Raw genomic sequence first — 20,457 nt, forward strand, 5'->3', positions numbered from 1 at the left:
TGTTCTCTGATTGGTTGAAAGCACTCTTATTTGGTATAAACTTTATTAATACATTCTGTATTAACATTATGTGTGCGTTTTAATATATGTATACTACACGGGCTTACACATGCTTACACACCTTCCATGTAGTGTGTGTTGACTGTGTTGGTGTCCATTTTGGTAAAGTATGCTTTGAAATCTCAAAACAAATATCAGTGTCACAGTAATGCACAAAACCACATATACGAAACCTTTCATTACATTGCCATTTAGGACACAGTGGGACATGGAGTTCACATAAAACAAAGGCTGAATGTGTTGTCGGTAAGCTCGCGTAATGTAAGCAGTGTTGGCTATATATAGCTCACCAGCTAGAATGAAAACTTCCTGCAAACATGTCTGGCTCTGGGTCTAATGGATCTACCTCAGACAATATGCTCATTTTGGCAAAACTTCAGTAAATGACAGAAGCCATACAGAGGAAGGAAGAGGAGTGGAGGAGGAGGAGGAGGAGGAGGAGGAGGAGAAAGAGCCACAGGCAAATGACCCAGGCAGACCAAGGGTCAGGCTCACAGTCAGAGCCAGGCCCAAGTTCTGTGGCTCAAGCAGGGCCAAGCAACCAGGCAGAACAAAATGTGCCGTTACTTGGAACATCTGAGACCCAGCAGGTGCTTGCTGAGGTGACTGGTCACCCCAGCAAATGGGCTGCATCATCTAGGAAGCGTTCTAGATGATGATCCCAGCAAAAAAAACAAGAACCCTGCATTTCAGGAGAATGAATTACAGATTTCCGTACCCAGAGCACGGGAATGAATAGAGTTATCCACCAGGAAGCTGACCCCCTCTGCGAATGATAAGATTTGGGGACAAATTACAGATGAAGTCAATAAGGTGGCACCACTGCAGAGGGATGTGAAGTCTGTGCGAAAAAGGCAAAAGTGTTGTTTCACCTGATATGTACTTATTTCTCTAAATATGTACACATATTATATACCATTTACTATAAAGGTGTGCTTGTTGAAATGCTTTTACTTCATTGACACATGTGAGCACATTTATAGAGGGGAGTGCTTGGCCAGAAGTGAATTTATTTGGAACAAATTTATTCAGATTTCACCATCTGTGCTAAGCCACGTATGTAACTGAAACCTGGACCGTTGGGGTGAGGTGAGGACCGCATTTGAGATCCTGCGGTGTATGTGATGGTTCAACCATAATCGTGCTTCACAATATAGTACATGAAAAATGTGTGACATGAATCCTCTTACTAAAACTTGCTCACACATGTTGATGTCATACCCTTCAATAGAGGTAAATATGTGATAGTGTGATGGTTTATTATGGATACATAAATGTGTGAGCTGTAAACTTATAAAGATTCATACCATACCAGCCACAGTGATACATTTTCACTACTAATGCTGTGTGGTAGCAGAGGCTATGAGATACTGTATGTAGTAATTATACATTATTGTCTGTGGCTTTTTTAGGTGGCATGACTTCAAATCTGGCATGAAGAGGAAGCTGAGTGACAGGAATATCCACAGCATGACCACCGGGAGTGGCCCTATGCCATCCAACCTGGAGTTTACCCCCCTGGAGTATTCTGCCTTAGATGTCATCGATGATGTTGTGGATCCTGGCTAGCATAATTCCAGGAAGATGCAGATCCGATGCAGGTGTGGCCTTTAATTTCAGCATGCATCTGTTGGGTCTTACATGTTTCATTTAATGGCACATTTTGTTCTGTCTGTTTTTTTTTTATTTTAACAAATAATTATTGCAAAGATAAAAAACTTATCATTTTGCTGTGATGCTTAACAGCAATAAATTAGTTTACAAAAACTTACATGAACATGTTTGATGTGAAATGATTTGTGTGGTGTGCCACATCAATTCGTTATTTGTGTGTATGTGTAACACATCATTGAGTATGCTGTTGAAGTGGATGAAGTGATGGGTTAATCATGAGGCAACCATGATTAACCCACTCCATGTGACCCTCTGACCCTCTCCATGACAGAGAAAATGCTCTGTTCCTGGACTTACCGGGTAATGTTTGATTGCCACCACCTGTGGCGAGCTAGTTAATTGAGAAGAAAGGTGTTTCACCGCAGGTGATGGCAATCATACATTACCAGGTAAGTCCAGGCACAATGCATCTTCTCCCTCATGGAGAGGGTCAGGTAGGCAACTATGGGATTAATGTGACATTTTGAAGAGAGGAATACAGATGTGTCGTCCCTTTCCAAATAGCAGTAATACTTTCCCTTTCCAAATAGCAGTCAAGATGTGTGTTTCCACCAAGCATGTAAAAATGGATAGTGTGAAACCGTCACCTAATAAGGTTCAAAATTTCATGTTACAGAGTGGTGGGCAGATGTAGGAATCCTTCATCAGAGATAGGTGGTGTCAATCATGTCTTACCTGCCATCTTACATACAGAGTGTGAAAAATACAGTTAGGAGCAGATTGGCTGCTTACACATCAGTGTCCAAGTTATCAATTGGTAAGATTGTTTTCCAGAATGTGTGCATGAGCAGGAAAAATTTATTAAACATTGCAAGTAAAAAAGGTCTAAAAAACAACATTGTTGCTGTTAGACGTGATAATAAATAATGTGAAGTGTATGTTTGTGTTGCAATGAGAAAGTTGACACATGTCGACTCCTGTGAATTGTGTGTCCTGTTGTCCTAAAATGACAGGCACACTTGCATTATGGGTGTAGATGGTTAAAAGAAACCCAATTCCACATATTCCAACATGTGTCTTTGGACTATAAACAATACAAATAATCCTACCTTGTAATGGTGACAAGTGTAGAAAGTGAATCTTCCAAAGTATTTCAGGGCTGTGTATGGCTTGCAGGTACTCAAATGAGGTATTTCACTAAATAGGCTGCAGAATTGGTTAATATTGGGTTCAGGTGTACTGTATGTAATTTTGGTGTGTTTCACGTTAATTAGCAGACCGATTGCGGGCGTACTCAGGCGGATGGTCTAAGAGTGGTATGGAGCACTCTTTGGCGTCCGACTGTTTTGGGCCAGAAACGTCCCGACCACTCTCCGAGCTAGGTGGATGCACCTCTGTGCAGTTTGAGTACACACCCCGTGTACGCCCAGGTATACGCACCGTTTTGCCCTATTTTCTGGCCTATCCCCTAAAAACGCCCACATTACGCCCACTTTGTCCATCTGTGAGCGGACAGGACTTTTTGATCAGCGAGGCCCGTTCGCGAGCATTGTGCTGTCGTCGCACATACGCATTGTGAATGGCACGCATGCGCAGAAGAAAAAACCTGCATATTGTCCGAACGTGGACAGAACCGATTCAACCAGAATAACCCCCATAGTTCCACAGCAATACACAATAGTTTTTCTATTTTTTTACACAATTATCAGCTCGATGCCCACCACCCAGGGGCATTGAGGACAGCCCCGGGCTTCAGCATGTGCAGGTAAGTTCTGGAGCGGGGGACCCCCTTCTTTGGGGGGTCCCCACTTCCCCAGGACCCCTGCCCATGATGACCGGTCAGAGGGATGAATGCTTTGAATGCTTGTATAAAAAGTCTCCCCCCGGCTGTGGCATTACCCTGCTGGCTGGGTCCGGTGCTGGTTCTTGAAATACGGGGAACCAGGACCGTCCCTTGAGCCTTGTGCTGGTTTTCTAAAATCCTGGGGACCCCTATTTGTTTTGCCCCTGTGATTTTATGAAACCAGGACTGGCTCTTTGAGTCCGGGGCTGGTTATGCTCAGGAGGTGGGACGTTTTTTATTTTATTTTTGTTTTAACACTTTTTTACACCAGAACCATGCACAGATCGCAATGATCTGTGCATGTCTCTGACAAATTCGCCCATCAGAACCTAGTCTGAAAAAAGTGTGATTTTTAGACACCTCAAAAAGGCGAATTCCGTTTGCGCATGCCATTAAATAAGCGATAATAATAATAACTCACCCAAATCTAATTCTCTCTGCACATTTTACATCTGCTCCCCCCCCCCCCCCCGCAGTGCACATGGTTTTGTCCATCTAAGAAGGAATTTGCCAGAAGGAGTAAACCAGAATAATCCCCATAATCCTGCGCTCAGTGGCGTTTATTTACTAAGCTGGGTGTTCTATTTAATATGGGATGTTGCTATGGGCAACCAATCTGATTCTAGCTATTATCTTCTACAAGGTGCTGAAAAGAAAGGAAATAGTTTTTGATTGATTGCTATGGGCAATCTTCAATAGAACCCCCATCTTAGTAAATAAACCCCACTGCGTGTAGGCATGTTTTGTCAACCAAACCCAAATTTGGCAGGTTTTAAATTTACATAAGTAATTTCTAAATTTATTCTCATTGTCACCTACTGTATTTCATTTTGTGGCTGTATTAATAACATAAGATATACTTCCAATCATATAATAATATACAGCTGGTTTAGCCAGTTAATAAAGTACATTGAAGTACATAAGTAAATTGGAATTATGATGTCTTGTATGTTGTTTTGTATAATATACATACATTTGAGCTCTTCTACAAGAAGGCAGAGGCAAAGGCATACTCACCGGAAAAAAAAAATCTTTTCCTTGATAACCATAATCCATAAGACCTTGATAAAGCGGGGAGCGAAACGCGCGCCGTAGTACGGCAGTGCGGGTGTACTATTGTGTGTTCTGTCTCTCCCAGCCAGACACATACAGCATAGCGGCTCACACATCTAGCCCTTTTAAGGGCTGTAATTTCACTGTATTGTTGATATTATTTCTGTCTAGGCAGATTATATGTACTTTAATAGCGTTTCACTAAATCTAGCCCTAGTCAGGGCTGTAACTTGATTTATAATTGTACAATATTCCTTAAAAGTTTGGCTTATTCAGTGTAATGTAATAGCGGCCACGCTTAATTATAGCAGGCACCGCTACTACACTGAATATCTTATCCACCCGTCTGAAACTCATTTGTTGTGTTGTATACTAATACGCTAGCGGCAGTAAGAATAATCTAGAGGTTTATATACCCTATAAATTTATCACATTACTTGCTGCAGCATTAGCATCTCAAAGTCACTAGACCTTTTCTACAGGCGCTTTAAACACCAGAATCTGGTAAACCTCCATCTTAGTCAATATAAGTAGCAACTTTATTGTATACTATTTGTGTGTGTGTGATATTGTGTTTTTACCGAGTGTTTATAAATAAATGTGTTATCTTGACAATATCACACTATTATGAAAATTTTATCTTTCATATACCTCCATCATACAAATTAATGGAGAGCCTCTAGTTAGGCGAAGGGATTCAGTATGAAATCCCGGCGGTCGGGATCCCAGCGTTCAAAATCCAGACGCCGGAATCCCGACCGCCGAAATCCCGCCAAGGGGGGACGTGGATCTCCCCCCCTTGCGGGCTCGCTGCGCTCGCCACGCTAATTTATTCTCCCTCCAGGGGTGTCGTGGACACCCACGGAGGGAGAAAGTGTCGGGATTTCAGCGGTCGGGATTCCGGCATCGGGATTCTGAACGCCGGGATCCTGACCGCCGGGATTTTAACTGCATCCCAGGCAAAGAAATCGTGGCTAAGGAGAGTACAGTCCTTTTTTACTATATTTTATTCCTTCTGTCACTGAATTTATTTCCTCACACTTTTCTGGAAAGGTGTCAGTGAACAAAATCACTTATACTTTGTTTTCCTATAAGCCTATTGTTACTGAGGGAGTAACTTTTAGTGATTAGTGCTGCAGACATTAATTTCAGCGCGTAGTGGGTGTCAGAGAGCGATAGAGACAGCGCCAGGTAGAGAAAGAGAGGGGGTGGTGAGAGAGAGACTGTCAGAGAGGGTGAAGGAGGAAAGAGATAGAGAGAAAAAGAAAGCATGGAGAAAGGAGGGGAGATAGAGAGACTAGGGGCAGAGAGAGATTAAGAGAGGGGGAGAGAGGATGGGGGAGAGAAAGATAGGAGAGGGGGCAAAGGGAAAGAGAGAGGAGGATCAGCAGGAGAGAGAGGGTGACAGAGAGAGCAGCGGAGAGAGAGAAAAGAGGATTGAGAGAGAGAGCAAAAAAAAGGAAAGAGACTGAGTAGGGGGAGGTGACAAGGGTGTGAGGTGATGAGGGTGAGGTGATTTGATGAAATGACGAGATGAGTTGACTTGATGAATTGATGATGTTGGTGTGGTGATGAGGGCTAGTCTTGGTGTGGTGACAGGGGCAAAGTGTTGGGGGAGAGGTGATGGCAGAAAAGAGGAGATGAAAGTGTGAAAGGGGGTGAGGGGCGGCGAGAGGTGATAATGTAATGGAGGAGCAAAAGGGGGTGTAGTGACAGGGGTGACAGAGGATGAGGTGATGGAGTGAGTTGAAGGGGGAGAGGAGGTACCATTTACCAGCATCGACGGGCCTCCATCTCCTGGCTGAGTGCCACTTCTCCCCCTTTCCCTGTCTGGGTGCCACTGCTGCTCTTCCATCTCCCCAGATGGGCACTGCTGCTGCTCTTCTACACAGCCGGGTTCTGCTGCTCACCGTCTAGCCAGCCAGGTGCCGCTGGTTCTCCTCCTTGGCAGCTGGGTATGAGCAGGATGAGATGGGTAGGGGGGTTGGGAAGGGGCAGGGTAGGAGGAAATGGGTAGCTTGGTATGAGCAGGATGAGATGGGTAGGGGGTTGGGAAGGGGCAGGGTAGGAGGAGATGGGCAGCTGGGTATAAGCAGGATGAGATGGGATGCTGAGTATGAGCAGGAGGAGATGGGAGGCTGGGTATGGACAGGAGGAGATTGCAGGCAGAGTATGGGCAGGAGGAGATGGCAGGCTGGGTATGGGCAGGAGGATATTGCAGGCTGGGTATGGCCAGGAGGATATTGCAGGCAGGGTATGAGCAGGAGGAGATGGCTGGCTGGGTATGGGCAGGAGGAGATGAGAGGCTGGGTATGGACAGGGGGTGGGTGGGACAGGCAGAAAGACATCACAGCACTGACCCCAGCATTATCAAGGTGAAGCTTCCTGCAATGTCAGGTAGGCAGTGCCCGCACAGCACTGCAGAATCTTGGCGCTAGCCTAGTTCAGAGCAGCAGCCGTGTGTAACAAAAGGAGAAAGAGACCATTTCAAATATGGTGCCGACTCGTAAGCCAATCGGTGCTCGTGGCCAGGCAGCCAATCACCGTGGCTGCCAGTGCGCGAGCTCTGATTGTTTTAGGAGCCACGCCGTATTTGAACTGGCCGACAGCCAACAGAAGGGTGGAGAAGGAAGCATGCGGCGCTACACTCCGCTGTCCTAATCATTTTTTTAAGTGGCAGCACCGGATGACAGGTGCGGGTGATAATGCCCTTACTTGCCGGGGGGGCACATGGCACCCTGCTGCCCAGCCCAGACTGCCACTGGCTGTCCCCCCTAGGCATAGGCTGCTGCCTTAGGCAATTGCCTAGAATGCCTATGCCTAGGGCCGGCTCTGTGGAGTAATATTGGGTGGCACATTGTGAATATAGAGAACTTCAGGGTGGCACAATGTGAATAAGGAGCACCGCAGGAGATCCCTGTGAATAAGGAGCACAATGGGGTTGCACAATGAAAATAGGCAGTACAACAGTGTTGCACAATGTTAATACGGATGACTATGGGGTAGCGCAATGTGGATAAGGTGGAAAATATGGTGGCACAATGTGAATATGGAGCACAATGGGGTTGTGTAATGTGAATAGGTAACAATACAGGGTACTCCAAGCATTGAGCATGGCACACTTCACGACTTGGTCACAACACATGGTTATAGATACACAAGCTTAAGGCCCATATTCAATGCGGCTGGTGAGGGGGTTAAATGGATGGGATCGCCGAAAACAAGTGACCCTTGCCGTTTAACCTCCGCATTCACCCTTTGCTGTCAAATGACGGCGAGGATTCCCCCTAACAGCGAGGCTTGCGGCTAATGCAGGGAGGCCGTTGCATTTAGCCATGAGCCTCACTGTTTTAGCAGGTGCACACGCCGTTTCCACGACACTGCAAGAACCCATCGACGTTCACTGTCACAGCTCGCAAAAGTAATTGAATATACCCCTAGGTGTAGATGTAAGTAGTTATCCCTTTACAATGGTTTTGGTTATATTATGGGACTTGGTTGCTCACATAAACCAAACGTCAAAAGACCATTGCTTTAACACATTCGTATAAGCTATTTTTTTATTTATTGAAATATTAGTTTATTTTTTTTTATTGACTCTCTCCATCTGACCATTGGTGGTAGTGTACAGTATACAGTAACATTACAGTTGTTACTGGTCATTTGTCAGACCTTGGGCCCTTATTCTTGTTCGTGCGGTACGGCCCGCGTGCGGCCGTACCGCCGATGTTTTTACACTGCACATGCGCAGAGGTCAATCTGCGCATGTGCAGCCCCCTTCGCCGCAGACGTATTTCGTCCGCCGCAAAGGGGGCGTATAGGGGCGTGAGAGGCATCATGCCCTCATTTCCCTATGTGTACGCCCCGCGTTTCATGGGCGTTCCCATGCAAACGCGGGGCGTACGCATGGTAATGAGGCCATGACGCAACTCATGGGGGCGGAAAGCTGACGTCGCCGGATGTCAGCTTTCAGCCCCCATACAAGCTACCACACGGACGATTGTCCGTGTGGTCTCAGCTTGCGGGAGCTGCCGCGGCGTGCGGACCTGCCTTCGATGGTCGACGACCATCGAATGCAGGGGGCAGCTCCCACCATGGTGGAGGCGTAGCCTCCACCATTTTTATGCGGATCGCCAGCCGTCCGTGTACGGACGGCCGTGGCGATCCGTAGGGTGGGCGGGGATTCGTCTGGTGCGGTCGCAGCCGCATATGCGGCTCGACCGCACCAACCAGAATAAGGGCCCTTGTACTGTATGGTAGATCCATCTACCACTATTCGCTCTACAGTACAGGATTAGTGGAGCATTAGCCACCCAGTGGTGAAGATGTGAACTGCATACTGTGTATGTTGTGCCTCAACACACCTCAATGTTCATGTCCTTGCACCAACTCAGGCACAGATGAACCTTTGTTTAGTTGCAGAAACTGCAAAGATGAGGAAGGCTCCATCTGTAGATACAGTATACACCAATATCCTGTGAGAACCGGATGGGGCTCAGGTTCTCAATGTAACTGTTAAGTCACAAGCTTATGTTACAATGTTGGTGTCACACCAGCTGCTTGTGATGTGTACGCCATGTTTATCTCAAATAACCAAAGGTTGAATAACTCTCAGCTCTATAATATAAAAAGCTGACATTATGTACATTTGTCACTCTTGGAAAAATAAGATTGTGCTAACTTCAACAAAGACAGGTGAGTATGGCTCATATTCTTACAGATCTTTGTTTTTTCATACACTGGAAAACCATTTATTCATTTGTTATTATTTTATTTTTGCAGTAGATGTTACTTTTTTGATTAAAGTAAAAACATCTAAGGTAAAACATAGGGGGTTATTTTGGTTCACTCCTGGCAAATTCCTTCTTAGATGGACAAAACCATGTGCACTGCAGGGGGGCAGATGTAAAATGTACAGAAATAATTCGATTTGGGTGAGTTATTTTGTTTCTGTGCAGGGAAAATACTGATTACTTTATTTTTACACTGCAATATAGATCTCACTTTGATGTAAAACCCCGCCCAAATATAATTCTCTCTGTAAACCAAAATAACCCCCTAAGATCTTAACTTGTAAAATAAATATCAAAAGTCAGTAACTGGCAAAGTTTGGTAATAACATAGTGATTCCCATGGCTGGAAAAAAAACTGTGCAGACTCAAGATGGTATGGGTCATAGTGTCGACAAGAGGAAGGTTGACATGCATTGGGTCGACCACTAAAGGTCCACATGCATCAAGGTCAACATGTATGAAGGCCGACATTAGTTTAAGTCGACAGGCTCATTAGGTTTACTCAAGCATTAGGTTAACATGGGCTAGGTTGACAGTCAAAAGGTCAACATGGGGTTTTTCACTTTTTTTATCCCTTATGTCGACACATTCGACATGGACACTAAAAAAGTGCACCACGTCCCCTCTCATGGCTCATTGCACTTGCCATGCTTATTCTGCCACCATGTCCTAGTAGATGGAAGGGCATGAAATACCGCCTGTTGGCACATATCGGCTCAAAAAGTGAAAAACCCCATGTGGACCTTTTGACTGTCGACCTAGCCCAATGTCGACCTAATGCATGTGTTGACCTAATGACCCTGTCAACCTAACCCCATGTCGACCTTCATGCATGTCAACTTTCATGCATGTTGACCTTCAGTGGTCAACCCAATGCATGTCAACCTTCTTCTTGTCGACCTAGTGACGGTATCCACTCAAGAAGAGTTGTTGCTATAATGCAGCAATATTGCAGAACTTAAAGTACTCAGGGGTAGATTTATGATAGCGGCGCTAAATGCGCTAAACAGTTCCTGCTTCACCTCATTAGCGAGGCGAAGCAGGAGGGGACACCAACAAGATGTATCAACATCTTGCCAGCCGAAGCGGGGGAGCACTAACTCCCCCCTCCGGCGATGTCCCTCCTTCCCCCCGGCTGGCTGACTGTGCATGCGTGGGATCTCACTACTCTCATGAGATCCCCAGCACAGCTCAGAGCCAGCAGCAGGGACAGCGCTTTCCCTGTTGTGGGCATAGGGCATCACCGCCTGCAGCTGTCAAAGTCGATAGCTGCAGGCGGCGGAACGGTCAGCGATGATGACCGTTCATAAATTAGGCTACGAAATTAGGCTACGAAATATTATAGCAGCACTATGCCTCCTGCCCCACAGCACTGCATGCTAGATCAGGGGAAGCGCTATCCCCTCCCATAACGCACGGGGATAGCCTGATCGCCTAATAATAAATCTACCCCTCATTAACAATAGATCTCTTTACAAAACAGTGTATTGTTGCAGTAAAAAAACAGAATTCACAATGCTATTTTGTTTACATATTTCATAAATATAAAATAAATACAGGAATGGCGAATGATCCAGTTTTAGAAATGCATTATTTGGTACTTGTGTATTATCAGGGCGCCCAGTTAGCATACGTACGCTAGCGTACTGAAATGACATTGCATGTCCCATTTTAGTGCCGTGCGATGCGATCTCAGTAGTTATTATGGTACAGGTCGAGTATCCCGTATCCGAATATCCGTTATCCGAATTATTCCGAAATACGGACATTCCAGAAAGTGAAAAAAAAATATTTTTTTGCTAAAAACTCACTGGGGACATTTGTAACAGCATCACTGGGGACATGATATGTAACTGGCACTATATATGTGCAAGACAATGATTGCTTGGCATTCAAATTCATTGCTGAGATAGTACACACATTTTGTTTCACGTTTTGAAACCTTGTTTTTTGAACAATTAAAATATATTTGTGTGTATTTTATGTGGTAATAAAATATATTTGTGTGTATATTATGTGTTTATACAGCATAAATGCAAGATACTTCAAAATACATAATTGAAATATTAAGCAGGGTTGGATATTCCAATAATTCCAATCTAATTAAAATATTAAAATATTCCGAAATACGGAATAATCCGTTATCCAAAATTCTCCTGGTCCCGAGCATTTTGGATAAGGGATACTCAACCTGTACTTGTATACAGCGGTGTAGCTAGGTGTCATGGTGCCCGGAGCAAGGGCATATTTTGCGCCCCCCCCCCGGTAATGAATTGGGGGCGTGGCTAACACGTGTTGGCATGTTACATTTGAAAAGAAAAAAACTTAAAAACCACTGTAACGGAATCTGCTGCGCTATATAAGACACTGTAACGGAATCTGCTGCGCTATATAAGACACTGTAACGGAATCTGCTTCCCTATATAAGACACTGTAACGGAATCTGCTGCGCTATATAAGACACTGTAACAGAATCTGCTGCGCTATATAAGACGCTGTAATGGAATCTGCTGCGCTATATAAGACACTGTAACGGAATATGCTGCGCTATATAAGACACTGTAACGGAATCTGCTGCGCTATATAAGACGCTGTAATGGAATCTGCTGCGCTATATAAGACGCTGTAACGGAATCTGCTGCGCTATATAAGACGCTGTAACGGAATCTGCCGCGCTATATAAGACGCTGTAACGGAATCTGCCGCACTATATAAGACGCTGTAACGGAATCTGCCGCATTATATAAGACGCTGTAACGGAATCTGCTGCGCTATATAAGACGCTGTAACGGAATCTGCTGCGCTATATAAGACGCTGTAACGGAATCTGCTGCGCTATATAAGACGCTGTAACGGAATCTGCTTCCCTATATAAGACACTGTAACGGAATCTGCTGCGCTATATAAGACACTGTAACAGAATCTGCTGCGCTATATAAGACGCTGTAATGGAATCTGCTGCGCTATATAAGACACTGTAACGGAATATGCTGCGCTATATAAGACACTGTAACGGAATCTGCTGCGCTATATAAGACGCTGTAATGGAATCTGCTGCGCTATATAAGACGCTGTAACGGAATCTGCTGCGCTATATAAGACGCTGTAACGGAATCTGCCGCGCTATATAAGACGCTGTAACGGAATCTGCCGCACTATATAAGACGCTGTAACGGAATCTGCCGCGCTATATAAGACGCTGTAACGGAATCTGCCGCGCTATATAAGACGCTGTAACGGAATCTGCCGCGCTATATAGGACGCTGTAACGGAATCTGCCGCGCTATATAAGACGCTGTAACGGAATCTGCTGCGCTATATAAGACGCTGTAACGGAATCTGCTGCGCTATATAAGACGCTGTAACGGAATCTGCTGCGGTATATAAGAACCTGTAACGGAATCTGCTGCGCTATATAAGACGCTGTAATGGAATCTGCTGCGCTATATAAGACACTGTAACGGAATCTGCTGCGCTATATAAGACACTGTAACGGAAACTGCTGCGCTATATAAGACACTGTAACGGAAACTGCTGCGCTATATAAGACACTGTAACGGAATATGCTGCGCTATATTAGACAGTGTAACGGAATCTGCTGCGCTATATAAGATGCTGTAAATAAATAAATATATATACACATAAAGATTTATAGAGCACAGCAGGGAGATTCACTCTCCCGACCCCACCACCCCCCTGGACCCCACCAATCCCCCAAACCCCAAGTTTATAACATCATCAATTAGCTGTATTAAAAAAAAAAGAAATCCACCTTCACCTTAAGGATAAATGATCCAGCGTGTCCAGGGCGGCAGCAGAATACCTTCTCCTCCTCCAGGCTACAGCCAGCGCTTGGGATGGCTGATGACGCTGCTGTAGCCAGGGAGGAGGGTAGCATGGGCAGGTGACCCTGGAGTTCTGCCGGAATCTGCTGTGCTGCGCTGCGCTGCCCGGAAGCCGTCACGAGCAGCAGCAGCTTAGATGAGGGAGTTAGACGTCCGTCCGTGACGTTTGGACCGAGGCGCCGGGCAGGGCAGCCGGCAGCGCACGCTGCCCGCTGCCCCGTTAGTACTAATTTATGTCTAGTGAAGTCTAGTTCGATTGCGGAGGGGGGGGGGCGGGCCGGCGGCGCCATTCTGCCAATCGCCGCCCGGAGCGTGAGCTCCAGTGGCTCCGCCCTCCCTACGCCTCTGCTTGTATATTGGCGGCCATTATGCAATTAGCGGAACTGTGCTGTCAGAATCAGCGCAGGCAATGTAAATTGCGTAGTCAGTCAGAAGTAGTGTTCCCGCTCCCTGTCAGATTCAGTCTGAGGTGAATTACTGACAGGAATGGCTGCATCACTGATAGCTGCAGGAGAAGTGACAGAAATGGCTGCAGAACCTGTCACAACTATGTTCAGCTTGCCGAAGACAGAGGAGGAGGCTGTTCTTTTCTTTCAGCAGCACAATTTGCTGCCGGTCACGCAGAATTGCATTAACGGGCACCCTATGCGCTTTTCTGTGAAAGAGTGCATGTGGCGGTGCCATATAAAATCCTGTCCCAAGAAGGTGAGCCTCAGAGCAGCGCATTGGTTCCGGGGTGCCGTTTATCCTTCCTGACACTTATCAGATTCATCTATTCCTGGGCAGAGGAGCTCACATCTATTGCTTACTGTGAGCCACAACTGCAGTCCTCTACAACCATAAAATAAAACTGCAGTCCTCTACAACCATTGGATGCGGGAGGTCACACAGGTGTTCACACCTAGAACATTAAGCGCCTTTGGGGCTCATGCAAATGGCGCAACAAATGGCACGCCACCATTTAGAGTCCTACCTGCAGGAATTCATGTGGCGGAAAACTCTGGGTGCTGATAACGCATTTCAGCGTATTCTTCACGCACTTTTGCTGAGTGACTGTTTTATTAAGTTTTTTTCTTCATGAATTGTTATTATAAATCTTCTTTTCCTTGATTTATTGTTAGTATTGTAATTATTTATTGAGATTAATGTGATTTAATTATTTAATATGATATTTAATTATTATTTATTAAGTAAATTCAAGTTAGCTGTTAACACATGTCGTCATTACCGTCAGATGTATGATATGGCAGGTGTGAATGTGTTCTTTAAACACCACCACTATCCACGTCACCCCGAAGCGTGGCGAGTGCAGCGTGGCGAGCGCAGTGTTATGCGTCCTCCCGACCTTTTCATACCTCCACTATCCACGTCGGCGTGGAGTCGATTTTATATAGTGTAGCAAGCGCAGCAAGCCACCGAACCCAAAGCGCAGCGAGCCCCCCGAGGGGACACGGATTACTTTACATTTATTCCGCGTCCCCACGGGGGGCTCGCTGTGCTCACCATGCTTCGGGCTCGGTGGCTCGCTGCACTCGCCACACTATATAAAATCAACTCCACGCCAACATGGATAGTGGGGGTATGACAAGGTCGGGAGGACGTGTAACGCGTCCCCTCGCCACGCTTTGGGGTGTCGTGGATAGTGGTGGTGTGAAAAATACAATTGAATCACATATACATATACACTGGGGGTTTTGTGGCATCACATATAGTACATATACACTGGGGGTTTTGTGGTAAATCACAATGCACAAAAAATCCCATGTGATCGCATTAGATTCAAATGCTCTAACATCCGCACCCCCTTACCGCCACACATCGCCCCCCATCGCCTACATAATTATCGCATATGCTCTAACATATGCAATAATTATGGCAAAGGACATCTCTTGCGTTAAGAGCTGTCCTTTGCAGTGAGAGACAGCGGGTCCCATCGGGACCCGGCAGCTCCCGGCGGCTCCCACCTCCCTCCCTTACCCGGTGCTGCTGCTGCTGCACCGGGCTCTCCTCCTCCCTGCACCCGGAAGAGGATCATAGTGCAGGGAGGAGGAGGTCACAGGTGATGGGGGGGCGGGGGTCGGTGCGGGGCGGTGGTGGGTCACGGTAGAAGGGCATAGGCTTCTATGGGGCATCGCGATAACCTGGTGGGGGATGCTTAGAGCATCCCAAAATGCAGTAACGGGGTTTTTATCGCATTTTTAGTTTAGAGAATCTCCCCCATTGTTACCTACCTGGCTGCTACAATGACCAGTGGCACTGCTGATGGCTGCCTAGGCACTTTGCTGCCCAGCAAATATATGTTCCCTGCGCCTATAATTCCCCAGGGTACATCTAGCGTATACCTGTATGTGTAATGTATTTCTGTACTGTCACTGCTTAACTGTACTTAACCGGCTGTTGCACAGCAATCCAAATTCAATTCCTAGTAAACGCAAGTATACCTGGTCAATAAAGCTGATTCTGATCTGATTAAATATATGATTAAATAACCTGTAAAGTATGTCTGCATACACAGAGTAACTGCCATTTATGTTATTGAACAGATTCTTAGACTCTCAAGATGATGCCAAAAATGGTAATAGTGATGACAGCTGTGGCGCTTGTCTGCCTTGTACAACTTGGGAAAGCAGAAAAGTAAGTCATCAAATTACTGAACATTTCATATTTATTTCTAAAAAATTTATAAATTTTAATTGAAACTTAATTTGTTGACATTATGCTACTACTTATTACACAACTATAGACACACATTTTGAGATTCTCTGCTGTAGGATTTATATTTCGTGTTAGGTGGGTAGTGGACAGAACTGCCTTATATTACAGAAATAAATAAAACACCTTGGTCTCAAAAGGGTAAAACAACACAACGGCCCTGATAGGAAAAAAAAAAAACACCCACAACAGATACACAATGGCACCCAGAGGAATAAATAAGAACCAATGGCTGCCAATAGGGAAAAAAAAACACTCTGCTGCTGTGATAATCTACATATAACACCAGTGAAGGTGCACATCCCATTACACTGCCAGGCAGAACATTGCAATATTATATTGCCATGTAGCACATCATTTTATTTTCAACGTGTATCTCTTCACATTATACCTGTAGTGGTGCCATTTGCAATATAGCAGCAACGATGCCCATTTTTTTTACACCAACCTGCTTTTAATAAAAAATCATAGAAGGTTACCAATTATGGTATTTCATATTGGTGTTGATAACATGATTCTAACAAAGATAACCAACACCTTGCAGTGTACTGTATTAGTATAATTCCCAGTAACACGAGTAATTCATTTGTACTGCTTCTGGAGTAATGTGGAAAAGCAAAACATGGGGGGTTATTCTGGTTCACTCCTTCTTATTTATTTATTTACAGTTTCTTATATAGCGCAGCAGATTCCGTTGCGCTTTACAATAGTAGACAGTGATAAGACAAACTGGGTAACAACAGACAGACTTGGAGGTAGGAGGGCCCTGCTGCAAGCTTACAATCTATAGGGATATAGGGGGGAAACATAAGGACAGGCACCAGTAATAGCATAGCAGTTACAAGTCCAGAAGGGAAGCTATATAATACATAAGTGCCTCGGAGGGTTATGCATGTAGAACTTAAATATGATAGGCTTGCCTGAAGAGGTGAGTTTTCAGGGAACGTTGAAAGTTTGGAGACTGGTGGAGAGTCTTAATGTGCGTGGAAGGGCATTCCATAGAGTGGGAGCAGCCCAATAAAAGTCCTGTAATAGTGAATGAGAGCTAGTGATCCCTGCAGAAGAGAGACGCAGATCTTGTGCAGAGCGGAGTGGCCGAGATGGGAGATATTTTGTGATAAGTAGAGAGATATATGCTGGTGCAGTATGGTTAATAGCTTTATAAGCAAGTAGAAGTGTTTTATATTGAATACGGTAATATACAGGCAACCAATGGAGGGACTGGCAGAGCGGATCAGCAGACGATGAGCGTCTTGCAAGGAAGATCAGCCTAGCGGCAGCATTTAAAATTGATTGCAGTGGTGAGAGTCTGTTCTTGGGAAGACCAGTTAGGAGACTATTGCAATAATCAATGCGGGATATAATGAGTGCATGGATAAGAGATTTGGTAGTGTCTTGTGTGAGATAGGGTCGTATTTATTGCAACTTCCTTCTTAGATGGACAAAACCATGTGCACTGCAGGTGGGGCAGATGTAAAATGTACAGAGATAATTAGATTTGGGTGAGTTATTTTGTTTCTGTGCAGGGTAAATACTGACTGCTTTATTTTTACACTGCAATATAGATCTCACTTTGAAGTAAAACCCCACCCAAATCTAACTCTCTCTGCACAAGTAACATCTGCCCCACCTGCAGTGCACATGGTTTTGTCTATTTGAGACTGAATTTGCCAGAAGGAGTGAATCAGAATAACCCCCATAGAGAGAAGTTTGTAAAATCCTCTCATGCTCATTCTGGGGAAGGCTAAGACTGACCTCACAGAGAAATGGGGACAAGATTTTGGTGACAATATATAAGGGGCACACATCCTGGAAACTCTCCAAATGGTAGTTATAAGTTAATTACCTGATTACATCTAGCTTCTGTGTAGTGTGCAGAGCTCAGAGGCCGACCCAGCAGGAAATGTCACAGTTCCATGTGCTGAACTGGGATTGGGACTGTCACTGACTGTCGACATCTAATGCAAAGTTTACAGTGGGACTCTGGGAGTGCATGGTCCGTCCACAAGACATCATGACATCACTCACAAATACACAGCGCTTCTCTGGGGATCTTTTACAGAGGCACAGACAGTAATGGAACTCAGTGCCAGTATATGTGATATTAATACTCGTCTGAGCCACATTACTGAGCCTTGTAAAACATTTACATAGAAGACTCTGTGATGGATCATGGATGGGACAGATTTTGTAGGTGTCACTTGGAACCCACTGGGTTCTAGGCAGGCACCTAATGGGAAATCCTGGCCTGTTCAGTATCAGTCAATCTGCAAGCTTCCATTCATAATTTGACTTTAACAGTATAAAATACATTTAATATATGGATGAAATGTTACTAGAAAGGCATACAGTAATTACAATTCAGACAACATTTTTGGTAATATTTCATGTATTGCCTGGAAAAGACAGAGGGTGCCAGACAGACATGGTCTAGGTCAACAGTCAATACTTTGAAACCATATGGCTGACATACATATGTAGCCACGCTGATCGTGGGCCCCAACATGGCACATGTGCTACACATATTCTGTGATACACGTACATATTTGTCACACCCATGGCCACTAACCTTACATTAGCTGCAGTCTGCCGCAGCCTGGCGTGCAGAGTAATGGCTGCAACTAGACATACCAAATGGATCAACATGGCTGCATTGGAACCACGATGAGCATGGCTCCATCTGTATATATGGATATGGTCAAAAAGTTAACATTGACAAATGGTCAAATGGCAATGATCAACACATGTAAAGGCTGACATTTTGAACTTTCTTTCACTTTACCATCCACCTGGACTATGATTAGCTACGGTAAAGAGTGCCAAGAGCAGCAGCAGCGTAGTGAGTCATCAGTCTGGGAGGATGGCAGCTGAAGTGAGCTGAAGCTGAAGCTGAAGCTGAAGAGGAGATGCTGTACACTAATTAGTGGTCAATACATCAGGTGTCAACTTGAACTTGTGTCAACATGTTTCTTGTGTTAACTATTTTCCTGTATCGGCAATGTGCATGTCGAACTTTTCATATTGACATAGATGTTGTTGACCTAGACATTGTTGATGTCTACACCTGGAACATAAATCACCATTAGAATATGACCCTCAGACTCAAATAGGATGTAATAAAAGGCAATGTGCCTAATTGTGAGTGAAATAAAGTAAGTCTAATAACTTATTTTTTGTTTAGGATGGATATGACTGTGACAGTACTGTAGTGCTGTGCTAGTAGGTTGGTTAATGTGACTCACTGTTTATCATCAAATTTGTAACTTTAAATGTCTAAGGGTGTGTATTTAGTGTGTAGCAATATTTCTGTTTGTCATAAATATTGAATACCTATTCAATGCTGCTGTTTTCCTCAGCATTGAAGCCATGCAGTCTCTAGTGTTTAAGACGTCAAATCAAATCTGCATTGTCAAAAATGCCCGCTAGGTTTTTGAAAACACATCCATTTTTGACAATCTGTGGCCATTTTTGTCATATATCACTTATACAGTATGCAAAAGTGTCACCACTAAAAACTAGTTTCACGCTGAAATCACTAATCATGGTTTACAGTTTGATTTACTATTATTGTATTTGCTGACATTACCATTTTTCTCCTTGATGTAGGAAGGATGAAAGCAACCATGGGAATCAAGAAAGGGAGATACAGCAGGACCTCGCTGACAATGGAGAAATAAGAGAGGAGAGGGGATTTGTTAGCGCTGCTAAAAAAGTTTTTGATATTGCAAAAAATCTAGTACTTGGTTAAATAAAATCTGCCATTTTTAATAATAATAATGATATACATATATTTCTATATGATTGTTCTATAAAATATTTGGAAATGTTTTTCCTTCTGATAATTTGCTCTATAAAACATGAGCATAACTAACACAGCATCATGTGTGGTTTTTCTTTGTTTGATGCATACATGCTGGTCATTAGGACCAAGGGAAGTTTATCATCCAAGTTTGAAGTACTGTCATGTATCATGTGACTGTAGCTATCTGTACATCCTATTTGCGTACTTTGCGCATGTCTCCCAACATGACGCTCTACGGGAGGGACAGAATACTCTATTCCTGGACTTCCCTCTTAAATTAAGATTACCATCAGAGGTTTTCCAATATCTTCCTTAACAATTTCCCTGTTCAAAACAGATGATGGTAATCTTAAAAAAAGAGGGAAGTTCAGAAATAGAGCATTCTGTCCATCCTGGACTGGGTCATGTTGGGAGTTATGATTTGAGAGACTTTGGGGAGGTGATGTGGCAGGAGACAGATCTCTCCTGCATAGGGAGACCCTAGTCAGGGCCGGATTATGATGGAGGCACAAGGGGTCAGTACCCCTGAGCCCCCCTCTAGCTAGGGGCCCCCTGTGTTGGTATTTTTTTTTTTTTTTTAGCTAAAGGTTTTGTGCATGGGAGTAGCATATGGGGTAGCATAGACGACAAATTTAGATGTGCAAGTGAGGGCCTTATTAATCTGGAACCTCTTCCCAGTATGGGGATGGGAGATGTAATTTCCTGTGAGCATGAAGCTACAGGTCGTGCATCCAA

The 20,457-nt window shown here is 44.5% G+C and overlaps 1 long non-coding RNA gene across 4 annotated transcripts in view; it reads left to right on the plus strand.

The window, feature by feature from the left end:
- Positions 1 to 19,674, plus strand: part of LOC146059986 (uncharacterized) — a 48,078-nt gene extending 28,404 nt beyond the window's left edge. For all 4 annotated transcript variants that reach the window (XR_014470349.1, XR_014470350.1, XR_014470348.1 and 1 more), the window contains 3 exons: positions 1,473 to 1,661; positions 15,752 to 15,842; positions 19,527 to 19,674. This is a non-coding gene — a long non-coding RNA (uncharacterized LOC146059986). The remainder of the gene's footprint in view (positions 1 to 1,472; positions 1,662 to 15,751; positions 15,843 to 19,526) is intronic.
- Positions 19,675 to 20,457: the final 783 nt, after the last annotated feature.

The sequence above is a fragment of the Crinia signifera genome, chromosome 2 (assembly GCF_055691185.1).
Source record: "Crinia signifera chromosome 2, ASM5569118v1, whole genome shotgun sequence".
Classification (NCBI taxonomy): Eukaryota; Metazoa; Chordata; class Amphibia; order Anura; family Myobatrachidae; genus Crinia; species Crinia signifera.